The 23,009-nt window shown below is 42.6% G+C and overlaps 1 protein-coding gene across 11 annotated transcripts in view; it reads right to left on the bottom strand.

The window, feature by feature from the left end:
• The window catches only part of LOC134482310 (uncharacterized), a 445,899-nt gene that overhangs the window by 75,688 nt on the left and 347,202 nt on the right, over positions 1-23,009 (bottom strand). Inside the window, exon 7 of one of the 11 annotated variants that reach the window (XR_015639607.1) lies at positions 15,172-16,153. The exons of the other annotated variants lie outside the window; for them this stretch is intronic. The gene's annotated coding sequence lies outside the window, so the exon portion shown is untranslated. Of the gene's footprint in view, positions 1-15,171; positions 16,154-23,009 lie in introns of those variants that run through there. 11 annotated transcript variants of the gene reach the window in all.

Raw genomic sequence — 23,009 nt, 5'->3', positions numbered from 1 at the left:
AATTCCTATGAGTTGTTCAATGTTCCATCCCCTATATGGCTAAACACTCTTAGAGTTGGCATTTGGGGGTTATCTCTTGATCCAATTTCTCTTTGTGAAAAATGACTGCTGTTCCTATCTTTGTCTCTCTGTGCATTTGAGGTGGTCCCCAGTGTGGAAAACAGATTTGTTTTCTTTATTTCTTCCAAATTCCTATTCAAAGAAGTAGTTGGGCACACATCTGATCCCAAGGGTCACTTGGGCTTGAGTCTAGAGGTCTTAAAGTCCCCCATGCCAGTCATTGTTTGCTCTGACCCTCAAGGTCTCAGCCTATGTCCCAGTCTCAGGTTTCCCTTGGGCTAACAAGGTAGCACTCCTGCCAGCCATCCAGGCCATAAGTTATCCTTGAACAGGGGCCCCTCACAGCTGTTCTTTAAGAGAAATGAACTGGGAAATGGGGTGGGTACCCCCTCAAGCATTCTCCAAGTTCTCACTCAGTTACCAGCCCCAAGATATGCTGACTGCAATAAAACATGTCAGTTTTATGCCTACATGGATGAATCCCCAGGCAAGAAGGCAAATTTTTCCCATGATGGACACAAAGGAAAATTCCAAGGTAGAGTAACACATAGGAGCTAAAGCTGAACAGCCCACAGAAGCACCAGGGCTGGATAGAAGGCTCCTGTATTAGTATTCAGGAAGGACAGGGAAGAGAGACCACAAGAGGGGAAGCATGGTCAATCTTTCCACTTGAGGCATGAAGCTTAGAAAAGCGGATTCTCTGACCTCAGAAAGCAGAAAACTTCCACGAAAACCTTCATGAAGTGAACCCACATCCCCTGAGGTTGAAGGAGAAAGGCGGACAACAGAGAGAAACTCAGATTCTAAATCTATGCTGTGTGCAATAGAGCCCCCAAGCTGTACCTTCACTAGCAAGAGGCTCAGGGGAAGAATAGTGACAGCAGAACTTGCTCATACCTAGGGGAGACCCTATTGCCTTGCCAGTGCTGATAGGGAGACCTACATTGCTCTCACAGGACACAGTACTTTCAGAAGCCAGTGTTGGCATCCAAATAGTTAAGCAGGCAAGGAAAGAGGACAAGGACAAGGATTTCCTGCCATGTTCCAACAGGACATGGAAACAGAGACAAAGAGGATGGAAGAAGGACCATCTCGGTACAGCATTCTCTTTCAGTCCTTCAGAACTGAAATTGCCTATGAGTTTTTTACAGTGAAGTGTTTTCTGGAGTCTCTGGATCCCAAGTAGGATGTTTATCTGCCAGTGTTCATGTTTGAAGATGAGGCAAATACATCGGAAGCTGATAGATGGCTCTAGATGTAGAAGGACAATGCTTAAGGTCCAAAGGAATGGACCACACCACACTTAAACAGGCCTGTGGAGAAGTGAGTCTGAGGAAGCAAATGAACCTCCTTGCTTTTTACGATTGGAAAAATCTCTTAAGTTATAATTCAATAAGCACGGCATAAAGGGATAGTGTATGTAGTTACATGGCAGCCAGTGGAGGAGCTAAAAATATTCCATAAACCTTCCAAGTTATTGGAGAGGAAGCCAATACATAGTGCAAACCACAGAAGGCTAGAACACGAAGCGAGACTTCTCCAGGAAGCATTATGATTAGTGGATACTACATAAAATGATATTACAGGACTGAGGCCAAATTAGCCCTAATGTATCATCAAATATACTTGGATAACTTCATGTAGTATGTAAAAGATATTATTGTTGGGGGACCAAAAAGTGAAATAACCAACCCAGGTGGGAAAAGAGCCTGAGTCCACAGATCAGGACTCAACATCACCTTTGAATGGTCACACTGAGGTAAAGAGGTTCAACAGAGGGGCCTAGAATATATTCAAGATGGCAGCATTTGGTTCCTCTGTTCCCAAGATCCCCCTAGACAAGGAAAGCCCCTTGTGTGTATCCTTCTTGCTGTACAGATTTTACACTAGTTGCACTGGAATTTACAGCTCAGAAGAGCCACTGGACTCATATTGAAGCACACTCACTTATAAACTATCCAATCCCATTAAGCCAGTAGGGAAATACAAACTAAGCCCCAAGTTTTGATACTTACATGAGGAAACACTCGTTTGCTCTCTATTGTAATAAACACTATGATAAAAAGCAAATTGAGGAGGAAATGGGTTATAAAGCCAAAGCCAGAGCTGAAGTAGAGACCATGAAGGGGCATTGCTTATCAGTGTGCTCCTCATGGCTCTGGTCAACTTATAATTAGTCCTATCTTCTTAAGGATGATGCATCCTCAGTGAACTGGGTCCACCACATCAGTCAATAATCAAGAAAATACCCTACCTCCCACTTATCCACATGGCAGTCTGATAGAGGGAACTTCTCTAAGATTTCCTTTAATGGGGCGTCCAGGTTTGTTTAAAGTTGGCAAAACTAAGTGCTACATGTTGAATACTAAAAGATCAGAGACTGTACATGCACAGGGAGAATATGAGGCATGTTATACTGGTGAAAATGCCAGTTTGTAGAACCATATTAGCAAACACAATGGCATTATCTCATAAAATGTGAAAACATTTGGGCACTGGGGAGATGGCTCAATGGTTAAAATGTTTGCCACACGAGCATGAAGACCTGAGTTCAGATTCTCAACATCCACATAAAATATTTCTATTTTATTATTTATATTGGTTCATGCCCAGGTGAAGTCCCAAGAGAAAATCATGCAAATTTATGCCAGAGGGCATCATTGAGTGTAATTGTCATAAAAACATTCTTCATAGTAGCCGAATTGTGGAAACAATCAAAGCAGCCATAGACAAAACAAAGGCTGGATAAATCATGGTGTGTTTACAAAATGGAATATTGTATAATGATCAGAGAGGAAAAAATGTTCATGAAGCAATATTTATAAGCTTGTTGAATGGAGAAAGTTCTCAGAGAGTATATACACTTCCTGATATCATGTTAACAGAGACGTAAAAAGAAAATTCTAAATATTTTAGAATAATAACTGTGGGACCTGCCTGCAAAACTATATTCAAAATGGTGACTTGATGGCCCAAGTCAGTGTTAATGGAGAAACATGAACTGCTATCTCCCACAGTCAGGAACACGACCTTGATATCTGCTTCCACAACAATTCTCAAGGTGGTACTGGAGATTCTAGACAGAGTAACAAAGCAAGAAAAAATTAAAACGGCACACAGATTGTAAAGGAATAAACAGAACCATTTCTAATTTCAGATGACGGGTGCATGTATGCAAAAAATCCTAAGAAATTCACTAAAAGCCTATTTGAACTAATCCATTCAGGAGACTTAAAAGATGTAAGATCAATATTACAAGTCTGTCAAATTTCTATAAAATAGTAATTCAACAATCAAAATATGGAATTAGGGTCTGAGTCCATCTGTCACACATTCACAGAGAACAAAGTGTGTAAAGATAATGTAAACAAAAGAAATACAAGGCATACACCAAAACTCCATAACAGAGTTGAGGGGATGGAGAGGGAGGTAGATCAGGGGTTCAGAGTACAGGTTGCTCATGCAGGGGACTCAGGTTCAGTTCCCAGGACCCACACGGTAATTCACAACCACCTGTAACTCGGGTTTCAGGTAATCTGGCATCCTCTTTTGGCCTCCTTGGGGCACTGCCCACTCATAGGAACCAAAAGCTCATAAGCACAAAATAAAAAACTTTGAAACTCTTTTAAAAAGCAAGCAAACAAGTAACCAATGAAAAGAGAGGCACAGGGGAGTGGTGAAATTTGCCCTAACAAAGGCTTTACCTCTGAGAACCTAGGGTATAAACACAAAACCCAAACTCTGAACCTGGGTATCAGGAAACAGCGGCAGTGGAACTCCTGTGCTCACTTCATACAGAAAAGCAGCGCCCCACAGAAGCTTCGTGGCCACAATTAGTTTATACTACCCTAAATAAGAAAAAACAAAAATAACCCAATTTAAAAGTCGCACAAGAAACAATGTATGAAGCATGAGGAAAGCAGAAGGAAGGAATTAGAGAGGATAAAAGTGCATATAAATCAATTAAAAATAAGAGACAGAGAAATTAGTCCATTCAAAAGCAAGTCCTTGATGGGGGTAGGGGTTGGGGGATGGAGGGATCCTGTGCCTTTGAAAAAATGCAACCACGTTAATAAAAACTATGGATATACAAATGTAACCATGAAAATGGAGATACCATGGGCACTGATAAAAGTGATTACAGGACAGAGGTTACTAAGTTAAACCTGCAAATGAACTTGAGAATCTGAGAAACCAGGAACTTGCTATCCAAACACAATGTAAGGAGGTGGCTCAGTGGGCAAGAGTGCCTCCTGCACAGAAGCACAAGGACCTAGCACTCAAGGAGAGCACACACCTGTAGTCCCCATGATAGCATCCTCTAGACTGCACATGTGCACACGAGTGTGTGCCTTACTCTACCTCTCTCGCCTTATGACTAATCCTTCGAGACAGTGTATCACAATGATTCTGGAGCTCACTGCTTTTCAGCTCAGCTCACTGTCAGTGAGCCCCAGTGACACTTCAGTCTCCACATTCCCCACCTTGCCCAGCCTTGATGTTACAGGTATACACATACATGCATGCATGTACTCATGTATAGACAGACACAACACATTCTCAACAAAATTTAAATGAAATTTACATATTTAGAATTATAAAATGATGAAACCAATAAATGGAGAATAAGTTGGGGAAATTTCTAAGGGTTTTTTTTTCTCTACTACCTTAAGTACCAAATCAGAAGTCGTACAAGAAAAAAATATTAAACTTTAAAAAGCAAATATAAACACTCCCCAAAACCGTAGTCTCCGAGTTCTTGTGCTGTCTAACATTTTAAAATTTAACACCACAAGATAATAATGGATTGACATGCTGTAGGAAGAAATCATGGAGGAAGAAAGGATTCTTTATGTACTTTACCCAATTACCTGTGGCAATATTGTCTTAGAAAATCATCGGATTGATTCTCTTATCAAAGTAGAGGACTCAGGTTCAGTTCTCATTACCCACATGGCAGCTCCAAACATGTATAACTCCTGTTTCAAGGCCAGTGTGCCCTTCGGGCCTCAATAGGTGCTGCACACACATGGTGCACATACAGGCAAGGAAGAATGTGAACGCTCATACATGTGTGCAAACACACACACACACACACAAATCCCAACACATCTTTCTTTTTAAAATTTATTTATCTATTTATTTATTCACTTTGCATCCTGACCAAAGTCCTCCACCCTCCCCTCACACAGTCCCCTAACCCCCTCCTTTCTAGGAAGAGGGAGCCCTCCCTCCCCCAGTATCACCCATCTTGGCACATCAACTCACTGCAGGACTAGGCACATCCTCTCCCACTGAGGCCAGACAAGGCCTCCCAGTTAGGGAAACAGGATCCACAGGCAGGCAACAGATTCAGGGACAGCCCCCACTCCCAGTTGTTAAGGACCCTGCATGGAGACCAAGCTGCACATCTGCTACATACGCTAACAGACCTTTCTTATTCTCTCTTCCCTTTCCTTGCTCCTACCCAGCCTGCTGACATGTTTTTCATTTCTACTCTTCTGTTACATAAAGAACATTATGTAAACAAAATCACAGGGTATTTGTAAACCATTTATGGCTATCATGATTTTTTTCCCCACATGATTCTCTAAAGCAGTGATTCTCAACCTTTTAATGCTGGGACCTTTTAATACAGTTCCTCATGTTGTGGTGACCCCAAACACAAAATTATTTTTGTTGCTACTTCATAACTCTAATTTTGCTACTGTTGTAGATCATACTTGTGTTTTCTGATGATCTTAGGTGATCCCTGTGAAAGAATTGTTCAACCCCCAAAGGGATAGCAATGCATAGGTCAATAACTGCTGCTCTAGAGGGTCATCTAAGCGGCTGCTATGCCAACACTTTGTTTTTATTGCCAGTTATGCCCAATATTGCCAAGGCCGTGTATGGATATACTAAGTTTGTTGAACCCATTAAAGAACTGAACTCAGGGTCGGGGAGAAGTCTCAACTAGTGAAGTGCTTTCCACACAAACAGAAGGATCCATGTTCCAATCCCCAGCGCCCATATAAGAGCTGGTGCAATCCCAATGTTTCCGATGATGAGGAGGAGACAGGAGGATCCCTGGAGCTCACTGGTGGCCAGCCTGGCTGAATCACTGAACTCTGCATTCAGGACAGAAAACATCTCAAAATATAAGGCAGATAGAGGAAGACACTTAACACTCATCTCTGTTGTTCTCTCTCCCTCTCTCCCTCTTTGTGTCTCTATCTCTCCCTCCATACCTCTCTCTCCCTCCCTCCCTCTCCCTCCCTTCTTTTCTCTCTCTCTCTCTCTCTCTCTCTCTCTCTCTCTCTCTCTCTCTCTCACACACACACACACACACACACACACACACACACGGGGGGGTCAGAATAAGATAAAATAGAAGAACTCTTCTAGTTTGAAGCTATTAAATGAAGTAGTTAAGATCATTGTATACATGTTTTATTATAAACACGTTTCTGCTTTTCTAGACTAAATGTCCAAGAGAGCCCTAGCTAGGTCATACTATAGTTAGATACTTAATTATCGAGTAAGTCATAGAGATGCTCTCTAAAGAGGTCTGGGAGACTTTTGCTGGACCTAGGTATTTGTTCTTGCTGCTGTTGGGTCTTTTCAATTTGTGCTTGCCCAATGGCTAGTGATTTTAAACATCTTTCTGTGTTTTCTGTGTGCCCACTGGCCATCTGGATACCCTTTTCACTGAGCTGCTCATCTGCGCTGTGTTTTCTAATCAAATTACTTGTTTTTCTTCACTGTTGGTTTCAAGAATTCTTTCTCTATTCCAGGAAAGTCCTTTGTCACACACATGGTGGTTTGCGAATAGTTCCCTTGATCTGCAGTTTGTCTCTTACTCTTCCCAACAGGGCCTTTGGCAGAAAAAAACACACTTGATGATCCAGTATGAAGATGCTCAGATCACCAATTTTACTTTTAATAGATCACATGTTTGGTGTCTGGTCCAGGAATTGTGCACACAGTTAAACCCCGGGTGCTTTTCAGAAGTTACATCACTAGTGTTTTATATAATCCATTTGGAGTTGAATTTTGTATATGGCATGACATTTAAACTTGTATTCATCATTTTAACTGCAAGTAGCCAGTCATCCAGACATCTTTCTCTGAAAAGTCTCCATTCAGGTACCCCACATCATTGCCAAATGCTAGTGAGGCACATTTGTCAGGGTCTATTTCTGTACTCTTTAGTTTACCCATTGACCTATTGTTGTCTGGGCTGCCACAGGTGCCACACTGCCTTGATCACTGAAGTTCCATTCAGGCTAAAATAAGGCCTGGGATTATTTATCTTACTTTAGTCCTTCATCAAGATTGTTTAACAAGTCGTACCCTATACTATATAAACACTATTTTGATCAGAGTTGCTTTAAACCTGTAGATCCATGTACAAAGATGACTGGTATCTTTACAATGTTAAATTTCCTAATCTGTGAAAATAGTGCATGACTCCATTAAATCTAGTTTTCTTTATTTATATAATATATAAATATATATATGTATATACTACAATATAGTATTTTATGTAACACACACACACACACACACACACACACACACAAAATATTGCAAATCTAGGCCCTACATATATTTTTCTTGATTTTTAAAGCTGAATATTCCATTTTGGGGAGTGATTATGAGTGCCATCATGTTTCTTGTTTTTGTTATGGGTGACTTGTGCTACTACACAGACATGTGGTTCACCTTGCATATCCCGATTTTTTGTCCTATGACTTTGATCAACTCTTATCTAACTTTTGTTTTCTTTCCTTTTGTCCCCTGAGATGGATTTTTAAGAATTTTATACATCTATATAGAAAGGCAGATCTAAATGACTTTATGCTTCTTTTGTCCTCACTTATTACAATGGACACATTTCCAATAATTCATTGAACGAGAGTATTAGAATTTAGGCAGCTTTGTCTTGCTCCCAGAGTTGGAGGGGAAGCAGTAGAGCCTGGGCTGTCAGCTGGCTCTAGTGTAGGGTTCTGCAGAAGTTCTTTATTGAAGTGAGGAAGTGTTCTGTTCTCAGTTTACTGACAGTGCTTAACATGAATGGGTGTTGGGTTTTTACCAACTGCTTTGCCTGTTGATATGAAATTCTGATTTTACTTTTGAGTCTGTTGATATGGTAGTTTATATTAAATGTCAGTCTTCAAATATTGAACTAACCTTGTATGCCGGGAGCAAATCTTATTTAATAATGATTATTTATGGCTTTAAGGATTTTACTTGCAAATATTGCTTTACTAGTAATAGAGTTTTAGTTCGTGAGAGATATTGGTCTATAGTTTTTTTTTAAATATAAACTCTTTATGTACTATTAGTCTGGCAAAATTAACTGAGTTGTGTCTCTTCTAATTGGAAAAGATTTTTGCAGAATTGATGTAAATTTTTCCTCAAATACTCGGTAAAATTAATCAACACATTATTTAACTTGGAGATTTTTTTCTTTAAGATCTTTATGTTACACTTTCAATTTTTCAGCAGTCACAGGACTATTTGAGTTCTCTTATATCTTCTTGGCTCAGTTTGGTAGTTTGTGATTTCAGAAAAAAAATTGTAAGTTGACAGATTTATACAAATCTATTCATGGTATTCCTGTATGATTATGTTAATAAAATTGTGTCTGCTGTGATTAGATCTTTTAATTTTTTATATCAACAATTTACTTTTTTCTCTTTTTATCTTTTTCAGCTCAGGTTGAGGTTTCAGACTTTTAGCATTTTTTGAAAAAAAACTGTTTTGCTATTGTTGTTGTTGTTGTTGTTGTTGTTGTTGTTGTTGTTGTTGTTTCTCTGTCTCCCTACTTCCGATCTTATTGATTTCAGATCCCATCTCTTTATTCTGCTTCCTTTGGGTCAGTGCTCTTTGCTTTTCTGCTTCATCTGGGTGGGACCTTGGGTCACTGGTTGGAGGCCTTCCTCTTTTATAATTGCAGCATTTTGTTCTGAGCTCCTCCCACCACTGCCCCTGCTGAGCTCCACCCACCACTGCCCCTGCTGAGCTCCTCCCACCACTGCCTCTGATGCCCACTTCTTTCTTCTGCTCTATTTCACTCCACAATAGGTCTTAAAATTACAGTTGAGAACTCCTATTGACTCACAGCCTACTTGACCTACACGTTCTCTGTTGCACGGTATCTCTGGGACCCCAACCTCTGCACACTATTCACAATGGGACATTTTTAAGCAGTACCTTTATAATAAACTAATTAACATGAAGGAAACATCTTTCTGGGTTGTTTCTTTCAGGTGGACTTTTTTCGTAGTTTTCAGAAGTATAAATGTGATCTACTTGGTCACAGATTTCCTTGGGTTTATAGAAGATTCTCTCTACCTCTCGAATCCTCTGATTTCTCCTGCTAAATTTAAGTTAGTAAGCCTTTACAGGAGATCTTCATTTCTATAATTTCAATAAGACATATCTTCTAAAGTTGTCAGCTAGGTCCCTAAGACTTCCATTTTTTTTCTCTATTTTGCCTGCTGACCAAATTGTGCATGTTCCGTTGATCCTCCCTCTGACTCCCTAATTATCACTGCCCTTGTTCATTTCTACTCTGCATTTGAGTCCATTCCGACAGACTTTTTTATTTGTTTGTTATTGAGTTTTCTATAATATTCATGCTTTCTTGCTTTTCAGTTTCTCTTTCCTTACTGAGATACCTTTTTCATTTGCTTGAAGGGAATTTGTAATTACTTATTGATGAACTTTCATAATGACTGCCTTAAAATCCTTGGCAGATTCTTACAATATTTGAGTCATCTCCCTGATAGTTGTCAACATTACTCAGTGTGGTTTTCCTGCTTGTGATAGGTCTGAGTTTTGTTATTGCTGTAGCCAGGGCACTTTGCACATTATGCCACGAAATGCAAATCTATTTGATTCTCTTCTCTGTCAAAAACAAAAACAAAAACAAAAAACAGGCTGTCTGTTTTAAAAGACATAATGGAGGCTAGAAGAGTAGGTAGGTTCAGCTTCCTGCAGGGACCCACTGTCACTAAGGGAGGCTAAAGTAAAGGGCTGACTCACTAGCTTTGCCACTGGGAGCTGGGAGAAAGCTCAGACAGCACAGAGCTGCCACCAGCTTGGAAAGGAAAGTAGAGGACCATAGTCTTCCTCCCGCCATCTCACACACTCTAGTGTGATGATCAGGACTAGAAGTTCAGCTTCTCTATGGGGACCCACTGATTCCAGAGTAAGAGGGGGAAAGGGCCCAGACTCTTTCCATTTAGAAGGCCCTTTCCTGGCTTTCTGAGAGAATCCTCAGCTCCCTACTGGAGGCCATTGATACCACCATGAGGGCACTGGCATGCAGATTGTTTCCTCTGGGAAAGGAATTAAAGAGCAGCTCCCCACTCAACCCAGCCAACGCTGTCTTGGCACAGAAATTGGAGCAGCGCCTAGTTCCGCTGGGGGAAATGAAAGGTCTCTAGTCCTCCCCACTTGGCATCCCTCAGACTAGGCATCAGAGCCCTTTCTGAGCCTGTGAAGCAGAGGGAGACACATGAGGGCCAGTGGAAGGTCGGGTCCTGGCTCCCATCTGTGTGTGTGTGTGTGTGTGTGTGTGTGTGTGTGTGTGTGTGTGTGTGCGCAGGTGAGGGTTTCTGCCAGTGCTCAACTGGTGTAGGGCAGGTATCACCATGGATATTTTCTGTCCTTAGGCTGCCCTGTTTCTGGTCCTTTAGTTAGGGGTAATAGGTTTTCCTGGATATCTCTCTCTCTCTCTCTCTCTCTCCCCCTCTCTCTCTCCCTCTCTCTCTCCCTCTCTCTCTCCCTCTCTCTCTCCTTTCCCCCTTCCCTCCCTCCCTCTTTCCTTTCCCCCTTCCCTCCCTCCCTCCCTCCCTCCCTCCCTGCTTTCCATTCTTGTTGAAGTTTATGGGTCAGCAGCCTCAGCAGCACCTGACTGACATATGCAATGAACAACAAGGAAACCGAGTGCACACCACCCTGCTCCTCTAGTCCCCAAAGTCTTGTCTCTTCTCTCAAACCAAGAGTTCTTCAGCTTCAGGAAGGGCCTAGGGTGAACGGTAGTACTCTAGTTTACCACAACTGAAACTCAGGAAAATGCCCCAACGTTCACTTTTAAAAGTATCACAGACTTGTAGAAAAGGAAACTGGTAGTCAATACCCAGCCTGTACCCAGCAGCAGCCAGTTTATATCACAGCCCATAGCTACCAGCCCATGGTCCTACAGGCTCATCTCACAGCCCCTCCAATCACAAGAGCTCCCTCTGAGGGTGCCTGTTCTTTGTCTTTCTCTTTGCACAGCAGATTAGTTTCTCCTGAGAAATTCACTCCATCTTCCACCAACTGGCAGGAAAGTAGCTGGCAACGTGCTCCTACAGGGTAAAGCTGGATTTTTCCACTGGGGTATGGTATAGTCTGTGTGTTTTCCCTTATTTAGAGTGAGTCCTGCTTTCTTTACCACACCAATCGGCTTTTTTCTAGCACTAGTTTTCTGGTTCTCTAGTGCCATCCTGATACACAGTGATTCAATCTGTTTCTGACACTAATGACTACTGGGCAGTGTAGAAGGTAGTCTAGGCCGCTGCTTCTCAGTGCTGCAACCCTTTAATACAGTTCCTTTTGTTGAGGTGACCTGCCAGTTACGAAATTATTTTTATTGCTACTTCATAACTGACTTTGCTAGTTATGAATTGTAATGTAACTATTTTTTAGAGCTAGCGGTTTGCCAAACGGATCAATCCTTCATGGCTGTCCCAACTTTAAACACTTGCCGAGTCCTAGCCTGTGGGTGTTTCTGACAGCCAACGCAGGGATCCACATAACCACATCCTACCCAGCTTTGGCCTTCATGAGCATGACCCCAGAACTCAGCACGATACTTCACTTATGTTTGCAGGTATGCCATCAAGTCTACGACTTGGAAGCAGATAGAGAAATCGGAAGAGATGTTTAGGGAAGGCTGTGAATGAGAAAAGAGCCATCTAGAACTTCGATGCCTGCTCTGAGAATGCAGTCCTCCCACAAGCCTGCCGCTAGGAGTAGTCCAAGCCCTGTCATCTAGTATTGCTAAGTAGACTCCACTGCATAGACACAATGGATTAAGCCATCATCATGAGCGAATGAATGAGTGGTCTCCATTCTCTCCCTGCTTCCTGGAGATCTGAATGGTCCCATTCTGGAACCAAGACCTGGTCCTTCTTGACCAGATTCCATCCTGACATGGTCTAGAGGCCCCCAGTCACCTCGCCAGCATGCAGAAACCATTCCTATCACTGGGGAGAGTCTGATGGTGTTGAAGATCCTGTGCCAGGAACTAGAAGGCAGGTACAAATGTTATTCTACCTCACCACACTGCCACTGAAGCTACTTGCGAAGTCAACTTCAGATTTTGGTCTCTATTTATTGTCAACAGGACAAGAATCTAGACACACCTGTGGAGAGGGAATTTTCACTGAGGAATCGTTTCCATAGAATTGCCCTATGGGCTTGTCTGTAGGACATTTTCTTAATTGATAATTGAGATGGGAGGGGCCAGGTCACAATGGGCAGTGCCATCCCTAGGCAGGTAACCAAGGGCTATATATGATGTGTAGTTGAGGAGGTCAGACGGAGAAAGCCTCTGAGCAGCACTCCTCCCATGGTTTGTGCTTCAGTTTTGCCTCCAGGTTTCTGCCTTGAGTTCCTGCCCTGGTTTCCCTCGATGAGGGACTTTAGCATAAAGGAGGAGATAAATTCTCTTCTCCCCATGTTATTTCCAGTCAGTGTCTTATCAGGGCAACAGAAAGCAAGCTAGAACACTGCTCTTCCCATGGAGTAGACAAGCCTTTCTGTTCCCCTCTAAACATGTTTTCTTCTCAGGTATCATTGCATTAAATGCCAGAATCTAGCAAATTGGCTGGTGGAAGAATTGGCCTTGCTATGTTTTTCCCCTAAACCTGAGAGATCTCTTGGTATCTTTGCCCCAAGCAGCTTCCCTCTGCCTCTACAATTCCTCCTTTTCATGCGTAGAGCCAGAAAAGTCCTCCACTGCAAAAGGGACTAAAAGACATCTGCTTTTTTTTTTTCAAGTGATGCCTTCTCCTGAGACTTAGCCTTGCTAACGTTAGTTGTCTCAATGTCAGTTATAGTAAAAAAAATATTTCTGTACTGCACAGTCATTTTCAATATTTTTAGTGAGATCATCATAAATCATGGCATCCCAGGCAGAAGATAATCCTACTACTATTTCAGCTGTTCCAGGAGGACTGGAGGACTGGCCCATTAGAACATAGGACTGTCAACATTTAATAGAGGAGGCACAAAAGAAACAGATGCCAAGTCAGGTTTATTTATAAAGTTTGGTGCAAAAGAAAATCTCTGTGCTATAAAATCTAACGGCACATTTTAAGGATATGGCACAGCAAGGGTCTTTCCAGGAATTCAAGGGTGGTTTAAGCACACTGCAGTAGTCAACAACATTCACCAGTTTGACAATAAAGATCACCACAAAGCCATTATCTAATTCTGAAAGGATACCCCATTCAAAAGGAATATATTGGCACTGCTTCTTTCAAGAAGGCAGAAGTCGGCATTGTCATAAGTCTGTTAAAAAGAAAGGGGTTCCTAACAGCCTGCTATTTTTTTTAAATATTCCTCAAACAGTGATACACTGAAAATTTATAATTTATGAGTATTAAAAAACCAGAAAACAGAGGCAGAAATTAGCACATGTCAGATGAGACAATCCTTTGTCTGGAGATCTCAGAAGAATTAACTGAAAAACTGCTAGATAGAATTAAAAAGAGAAAAAAGAGACTGAGGGCTTGGCTCATTGGTTAAGAGCACAGAAGACCTGTCTTGGGTCCCCTGGTCCATGTTCCCCTCCCCACTGCCTGCTTCTCCAGTTCCAGGAGATCTGATGAATTCTTCTGTCCTCTACAGCACCTGCATACATGTGCTATGCATACTGACACATGTATATACATTTAAGAAACTTATTTTTACCTATATGGGTATTTTGCTTGCATTGTGTATCTGTGTACCATGTGTGTGCAGAGTCCAAAGAGGCCAGAAGAGGGTACTGAGTCCTCTGGAGCTAACATTACAGATGGTTGTAAGCTACCATGTAGGTGCGAGAATCAAATTCAGGTGCCCCTGAAAGAGCAGCCGGTATTCTTAAATGATGAGCCATCACTTCAGTCCCAAATAATGATGTTTTTAATAAATGAAGAAAATCTCGGAAAAGGCTGTGTTGTGGTGTATGTAGCTCTTGACCCAAAGATGCTATGTGAATGCATCTTCAGCAGCCAGGGCACTTTAGGAAGGTGGAGCCTTTGACGGGTATAGTCTAGTGGGAGGTCTTTGAAGGGTGTACTAGAATACTAGTGTTTGGCTCACCATTTTTTATTTCTGGCTACCCTGAGTAAGTAGGCCTCTGCTAGGTATTCCTGCTGTGTTGCCAACACAGACCCAAAGGAACCAGCTCCCAGTGAACAGGGATGGGAAAACACTGAAAATGTGAACCAACTGCCCACTGAGAATTAACATGCCATTAGCTATGTAAAGAAGCAAAGAGTTCTTTCAACTCATGGTTGCAAGTGTGAGCGTCTCCTGTGAGGAGGCTATGGCAGAGCAGAGCAGCTCCAATTATGGTAGCCAGGACGCAGACAAAAGGAGTGCTGCCAAGTGCTAGCTTTCTCCTTTTTTCTCTTATTGTTCCCAGGTCCCCATCCCAAGATGGAGCCCATCTCATACAGGATAGGTCTTTTTTCCCATCATTTATGCCATGGTAATGATGTCACGGGCATACATACACATGTGCCTCCACCTATAGAAGATTCTAAATGCCACCAGAGGGACAACAAACATTTGCCCACCGCAAACAATTTCTTTCTATAAGTTGGTTTATCTCAAGTATTTTGTCACAGTGACAAAAAAACTGACTAGGAGAGGCTAGTAATTAATTTGGTAAACATTAATTTACCAAATGAAGCTCTTTCTCACTGTAAAACCAATAAAAATAACACAAACAATATAATAGATCCCATTCCCCAAACAATAAATGTTAACATATAAAGGAACGAATATAATAAGCAATGTGGAAAAGCCACATGAGAAATGTCTTAAGTGGGCAGGGCATGAAGGAAAGCCAGAAGAAAGAAAAGACACATCCTCTTTTTATTTCATTAAGAATACAGCATTGAAAATACTGACAATGTCAAGAACACACTAACAATTTTAACCCAACCCCAACAAAATAATGATTTGACTCTCCTACAGTGGACAATGTGGCTTTGATCTTAATGTTCGTAATTCTTGAAACAATTGTAAACTTTCTGGAATTTAGATGTAAACTTCAAGGAACCTTTGTCCAAACCACTGAAGAGAGACTGAAGCAGTAAGAGGCCAGTCATCCTTGAATGGTCTAACGTGCTCTGTAGGCATTCGGGTGATGCTCGTGGTACTGTTGAAATTAAGATGTAGTTGCTGGCATCGACCCTGAATGAACTAGAATTAAATAGAGCTGGGCAATGATGGAGGTGAGCCCTTGTGTGCCCGTATGTGATAAAAAACTCTTATGGGAGTCTGCTAGAAATGCAAGCTTGTCCAGAGACCACTGCTCAGTTATAAGCCCAGGAAACACTTCTTCAAGGATGTTCCAAATGGCTGCTCAACCTTTGGCTGGGGTTACCTTTGTAATAAGTCCACAACTCTTCTTATTCTGCTTCCTTGTGGCAAGGAATATTGTTTTAAAATAATCCATGCCATCACCATTTTGGCTCTGAAAGCTGCCCTGTGTGCCATCTGCTTTGAATATGCCCAGACTAGTTCCAAATGTGTCCTCTTTCTGAATTTCTAGACACCACTATCATTAGAGTTCCTCTGTGTTACCACAAGGAGATTGGTAAAGGTTGGTGGCACCATTGACATACAAGAGTTGACATTTTAGATGATCACCAAGTAATCCTCATATTTGATTCAAGAGCCTTCAACTGGGGCTACAGAGATGGCCCAGCAGTTAATAGTGCGTTCAGCTCTTCCAGGTTCAGCTCCCAGCATCCGCATCAGGCAGTACCACCTAGAGGTTTGGGGGACTGACACCCTCTTCTGGCTTCTATAGGAACTGCACTCACACACGAATCTACACACAAGAAACACATTCATAATCAAAAATAAAGTATTTTTTTAAATAAAAGAGAGTCAGTAATTGTCCCAACAACATCCCACAAGGTAAAGACACCTAGTATATAAACATACTATGTTTAATCATCATGCTGCCTGTCTCCTTCACTATGACCCCTCTCCTAACACTGTCCTTGACGTTGATGGACTTGGGATGTCAAAGATTGCAGTTTTTTTCTTTTTGATTTGTTTCATAGTTCATCATAATTAGATTTGGATTATGGAATATTTCACAAATACTGTTGTTCCCCTTTTACTTAATTTTGTAGTAATGAATCTGTGTGTGTGTGTGTGTGTGTGTGAGAGAGAGAGAGAGAGAGAGAGAGAGAGAGAGAGAGAGAGGATGAGGAAAGTGTGCGTTCGGTGCTTACAGTGGGAGCAGAGCACATAGCTAGGCTTGGCTTTCCTTTCACCATGTAAACTCCAGAGATCAAACTGGGTCCTCAGGCTTGGTAGCGCATGCCTTTACCTGCTGACCCATTTAACTGCACCCCACCCCATTGCATATTACTGGGTTTATGTGATCATAGTTTTAATTTGTTCAGGTGTCAAGGACACTCACTTCACTGCCTTAACTCATGTGGTATTCCCACAGTTCTCCTAGTAGTTACTCTTTGCCTCTTTGTAGTGAACATGTATGTTAAGGACCAGTGTTTGAAACTATGTAAATATTCCATTCCTTATCAAATATTAGTTTATTCATGAATCCATTTGTATAAATAGCAAGTCACACACACACCTCTATCCTATCCTAATTTGTAATCTGCAGCAATCATTTTTATCTAGTTTCCAGTTTGGCCTTTGCTCTTCCCCTCAAGCTGTTTTTTCCCATTGTTTGCCAAGGCCTTCATCATTATCTGAATCATTTCTTGTTTCTTAGCAACAAGCCCCTTCTTCAAAAGTCCTTTCATGGAGTCAAATGGGGAATATCTTCCAATGATACCCTTTAAAGACTGCAGACATGTGTCATGGCATGACAATGTAATTGTCATGTAATTGTGACAAAGGAGATTTTCTTGAGATCATCCAGGTGTACCCTCTACCCAGGGTAGCTGTGAGAATCCTAGAATAACGAAGGATGCTGAAGAGTCAGAGGCTGAGAAAGAGGAGTAAGGTGGAAGCCAGGGTGAGAACAATGGCACTGCAGAGGCAAGAAGTCATTCCAAAGGATCAGGGTGACTTCTGGGACATGGGGCAGCAAAGAGTGGGGCCTCTCCACTGGAACCTCAGAATGACACTTGTCTTCTGGCCTTGCCAACACTTTGATTTTCAGTCAGGTGGGACCCATTTGGAATTTCTAACCTCTACTTCTGTAAGTGCTGTTTGAAGCCACTAAATATGTGGTAATCTGTCACAGCAACAGCAAGAAATTAACACAGAGTACATATAGAGGTCAAGAATGGCTGCAAGGTGGGCTCACTGCTGCGTGTCATGGCTCACCCTGCATCCTCTCAGGGAACAGAGCTGAATATACTCATCATACACACACACACACACACACACACACACACACACACACACACACGCACGCACACGCACACATGTGCACATACACACTCATTCACACATGTAACATATACTCACACACACACATGTACACACATCCACATGCACACCTACATACATTCATGCCTATTTCATGGGATCCAGCCTCATATTCTTCCTTTTGATGTCATCAATTCTTGCTTCCCAGAATTCTGAATAAACTAACTTATCCAAGTGATCTTCATGGGTTAGAGCAGTAATCCTTCTGTTTTCTCTCCCTGCATGGACATGCTTGTCTAGCTTTGTGCACCCAATTCCCCCAGGACAAGATTCCTTCATATGTTGGACAATGAGAAACCCAGGTCTAGGTCTACTGTGTGGGTCGATCAATCGAGAATTATCCAAAGAGATTTAAAAAAAAAAGGATTGTGATCGAAATCTAAATGAAAAGAGTGAAACTCAGAGTTAAATGTACATGCTATGGAAGAAGAAAGATCGGGAATAACTAACCCAAGCTCCTATTTTATAAAAATAAAGGAAAAAAATAACAGGCGTCACCCAAAGCAACAGGAAGAAAGATAATAAGCATTAGGACCGAGATCAATAAAATAAATCGAGAAAATTATAAAAACCCACAAACACAAAAGCTGGCTCTTTGAAAGCAATCAATAATAGGAATCACATATAGAGTCTAGTAAATCAAGGGGGTGGGGGTGAAGAGAGAGAGAACTGACAAATTACCAATGCCAGAAACAATAGAGGGCCAATCACTACTCAACCCTTGGACATCCAATATATCATAAGGAAAAGGGTAAAAATGATAGCGAAAACACTCTGAGCCCATGAGTCTAATAATTTACCTAGAATTAGCAAAATGTATACAAAGAAAAACATATTTCCTCCTATCTAAATAAATATAAGAAAATATATAAATAAATTATATGTGAATATATATAGTACAGATATGAAAATAATTTTATACAAATATATTATTTTTCATATATATTCACACACACTTATATATGAGAAATAAAATAATTCAATGTCTCTAAAACAGCAAACCCATGCTCAGTGGGTTCAACTGATACGTTCCCCTGGCACTTGGGAAGAGGAGTACCAGCTTTGTAATCTCAGTCAGCGTACAGCAGACTAAAAGATTCTCATCCGAATTCATAGGCCAGCGCTGCCCCCACGTACCAAAGTCAAACAAATACATTTTAAGAGAACAACACGTCAGATCAATGACAATATCTTCATTAACATGGATACAGAGAGCAGCAAGAACCACCAAGTGAAATCCAGTGACTCATAAAAGACACATAGGCTGGGGGTTGGGGATTTGGCTCAGTGGTAGAGCGCTTGCCTAGCAAGCGCAAGGCCCTGGGTTCGGTCCCCAGCTCCGGAAAAAAAAAAAAAAAAAAGAAAAAAGAAAGACCCATAGGCCACAACCTAAACACATAGGGCTAATTCTGCACTTGAAAACCAGTGTAACCTACCATGCAAATAGGCAGGAGAAGAGCATTTACAGCATGCCAACAGAGGCAAAAATCATCCTATAAATGCCAATAGCCATTTGGGATTTGAAAGTGGGAGAGGAAAATTCCCTCCGCCACCTAGGGATCCTGGTCGTGCTCTCCGAGGGATAAGGAATGTCAGCTTTAGACTGAATGCTCAGAGACTGGAGTACAGCCTTTCAAAGACTCAGAGCAAAGCCAGTATTCCTTCCCAGACATTCCTACTCAATAGTGAACCAGAAGCCATTGCTGCTCTAATAAGAAAAAGGCAAAGGGATCAGATGCAGACACACTGCAAAGGAAGAAGTTAAAGTGCCTTTGTTCCCATCAGCACGAGTGGCTGTGGAGGGAACCTCAGCTTATTTACTTTAAAAAAAAAAAAAAAGAAAAATCAAAACAAAACCCTGAAACTAGGAAACAAGTATAGTGCCGTCACAGGACACAGCCTAACTGCCAAGGTCAACTGCCACCATGTGTATTGACATTTGAAATCCACAGCACTGGGGGGCCGCAACAGTGTCTTTGAGTCTTCCAGTCTTGATCTTCTGTGCTAGTGTCTGACTTTCACCATGTAGCCCAAGGTCTGGATTCCTCTGTATTCCTGAAGTCAGACAGTGTGTCTCATGTACTGGGCAAAGAAAATGAAGTTTCCTCAACTGGCTTCCCACATACAGGATCCCCTTACTTCCCCCATCATGCCCAGGAATTCAGGAAGGCACATCCACCATGACCTTTTGACTGCTGATGCAAACAAATCCAAGCCTGGGTCAAAGGCTGGAGGAGCCAGCAAGTGACCCCCAGGTAGTAAATACAGCAGGAGAGTCTCTGACAAGCCTGAATGGAGCGCTCTGCTCCAACCTCCCATTCCTGCTCCTTCTCAGCCTGCTCTGAGTGCTCTGACATTTCAGGGAAGCATTGAGAACAGCTGCCATCTTAGAACCTCACATTCCACTTGTGCTTTGATGATTTTTCAACTCTGGATTTTTGCTATAAGCTCCTCTTCTACACCACTGTCAACATCTCCATGTCCCAGAAGAGCAATCTGTACTCCTGCCTCAGACCTCCTTGACTGGCATTTAGAATTTTGCAGTAGTCTGCTAGCTGTCTCATCTGCATCTACTTCACCTCCTCTCAGGCCATTGCTAGCTCAGGATCTAGAGAAGTCCTTCAAGACTTTAAGAAGCCTTCCTCTGCCCAGATTCCTGCATTGGTTCCTCATTTCCTCAGAAGAATGTGATAGCGACAACATACAAAGCCCCCTGCCTTCTCTCTCCAATGATATACAAACACCTACCCTCCCTCTCCAACAGCATACAAAGCCCCCACCCTCTCTCTCCAACCTCTATCACTGCTCTGACCTCATGCATCACACTCTAAGTAGAAGTTGCTCACTAAATACCACTGGGAGAACTCTCGGGAGAAGGGTAGCTGCTAGTCTCCAGATCACCAAAAAAACTAAAACTCTGGCTTTGCCTGTAGTTTCTAGATTAGTCTGACTGAAGTGAGAATGCTCAGGCCAAATGTAGGGGGGTTCCATTTCATGGCCTAGGACTCTGACCTGATTGAAAAGGAGAAGAAAAGTTGAGTTGCAACATTCTCTCCCTTCATGTTCCTGCCTCTGTGACTTCCCTGGTTCCCTTAGACTTGGAGCCAGAACACACCTTCCTGATGAGTATTTTGATAAAGCAATAAGACAAGTAATGAATACATCTGGTCAGACCTGGTTGGAAGAATATGATCTGCTTGAATTAGATAGGATGTGAGGGTTCCACCAGACCCATCTGGAGGGGAGCTCTGCTCCTCCTTTTGCCTACACACAAATAATACACAAAGGCAAACACACAGATATGCATTCATGTGGAGAGAGAGAGAGAGAGAGAGAGAGAGAGAGAGAGAGAGAGAGAGAGAGAGAGTGCGAGAGTGAGCAAGAGAGAGTGCGAGAGTGAGCAAGAGAGAGAGAGAGAGAGAGAGAGAGAGAGAGAGAGCGTGCCCTTGTGCACAGGACAGACCTTAGCTGCTGACCAAACCACCATGCTTTTGTCTTTGCTGAGGGTGACCCATGGCACCATAGTTAAAGTCCAGCTCCATTAGGTGATTCTGGATAAGCTGCTATCTTTCTCTGAGCTAGAAGATGAGCAGCAGGGACTATATCTCGGTGTCTTTCTGGTTTTAACCTTTGAGTAATTATGTATGCTCTACCTCTAAAGAAAACAGCTCAGCTCCTGAGACTCGTGCTGGTGGATGACTCTATCACATACATTTGCTGGGGCTTAGATGTGGTCTCCTGGACAAGCTGGCCCTACAGGCCAGAGGATGTGTTGGACAGTGAGGTGTGTGCTTCTCAGGCACACAGTGCACTTGAGTCAAACACAGATTCTGAGACTCAGAACTGGGAGGAGACCATTTGCTGTCAACTCTCTATCTATAGGGTTTGTCAATTGTTCCCAAAGAGAGGTAGAAGATGGGGAAAGGTTACTGCACGGTCCTCAAGTTCCCTGAGGATCAAGAGGTGGGAGAGCAGTGAGGACAAAACAGTAGAGAGCAGCTATCAAGACAATCTTGGAGATGAGGAGGTGGCTCAATAGGTGAAGTGCTTTCTACTCAACCATGAGGGCCTGGGTTTGGATCCTCGGCACTACCCCCCAAAATGGGGGCAGCAGCACATACCTATAATCCCAGGGTTGGGAAAACTGAAGCAAGTAGATCTCCTGAGCTCACTGTCCAGCCTACTTGACAAGCTTCAAGCCTATGGGAGACCTTATCTCAAAATGAGTGATTGAAGAAGTTCGCTGGTATGAGCCTATGGCTTCTATACAGGTACAGGTATATGCACATGCACAAGCACACATGTGCACACAGAGGCAATCTCACTTCTCTGCCACCGTCGAAATCTGTGTCTGCCTCTACACTCCACCTGGTCATGTGTAACCACCTGGACAGTCAACAGACATTCTCAGCATGAACAGAACTCTGCCTAGACAGGCACACTGTTCTCACTCTGCAGCACAACATAATTCCACGGAACTTCCTGCCACGGTGCAATTGCTCTAGGAGTGCATTTTCCAGTAAGGTGGCCACTAGTGAGCTAGGTCACAGGAGTATGCAGATGCACATCCCTAAACTATCCAGGTAAGGTATAACCAGCAGTATAAGATAACATGTCTGTGACAGTCCTAACATAGCAGATGGTTCACCCACGATACCCCTATAATAATAGTTCTTTTATTATGTGCGTTCTGCCAACTACAGAGAGTGACGGGCACCTCTGGGAGTAGAAGGTAGGTTGCAGGCAGGGCTGGAGTGAACCTTAGGTTGTAATCTTGGAAGGATGACTATGTTGAGGGATGACATCTTTTTCAGAAAACCAGCCTTGAGCTACAACCCACCTTGATACATTCATCTTCTGTGAAAGTCAACCTAGAGGGATCTGAGACCCGGCAACTCAGCTAATTAGATAGTGAGGTCTGAGGCATCACGGAGGAACAGCATGGTAGATGTCCCCAAGCCCATGGCATTTCTGTAGAGACCGGAAGAGCAGGGGCTAGGTGGGAGGCTCTACTGCGCTAGCCAAGGCACCAAGGCTGAGCACTCATCTAAAGCAGAGGGAACTGTGATAGAGGCATGGGGAGGCAGAGGGGAGCAGAGCAGGACTATAGCCAGGCAGACATGGGAGCTGCAGTAATTCTGAACTGGGACGCCAGTGATATATTGCTTTCTATTAATCCCACCCCCTCAAGTGGCCCCTGAGTGTCTTCTGTAGCTGTAGGAGTCTTTTCCAGCTCTCTCCAGCATTGTGGGTAGGGGAACGCAGGACAG

Source organism: Rattus norvegicus, chromosome 16, assembly GCF_021556685.1.
Source record: "Rattus norvegicus strain SHRSP/BbbUtx chromosome 16, alternate assembly SHRSP_T2T, whole genome shotgun sequence".
Classification (NCBI taxonomy): Eukaryota; Metazoa; Chordata; class Mammalia; order Rodentia; family Muridae; genus Rattus; species Rattus norvegicus.
This window is presented reverse-complemented; position numbering and strand designations above follow the sequence as displayed.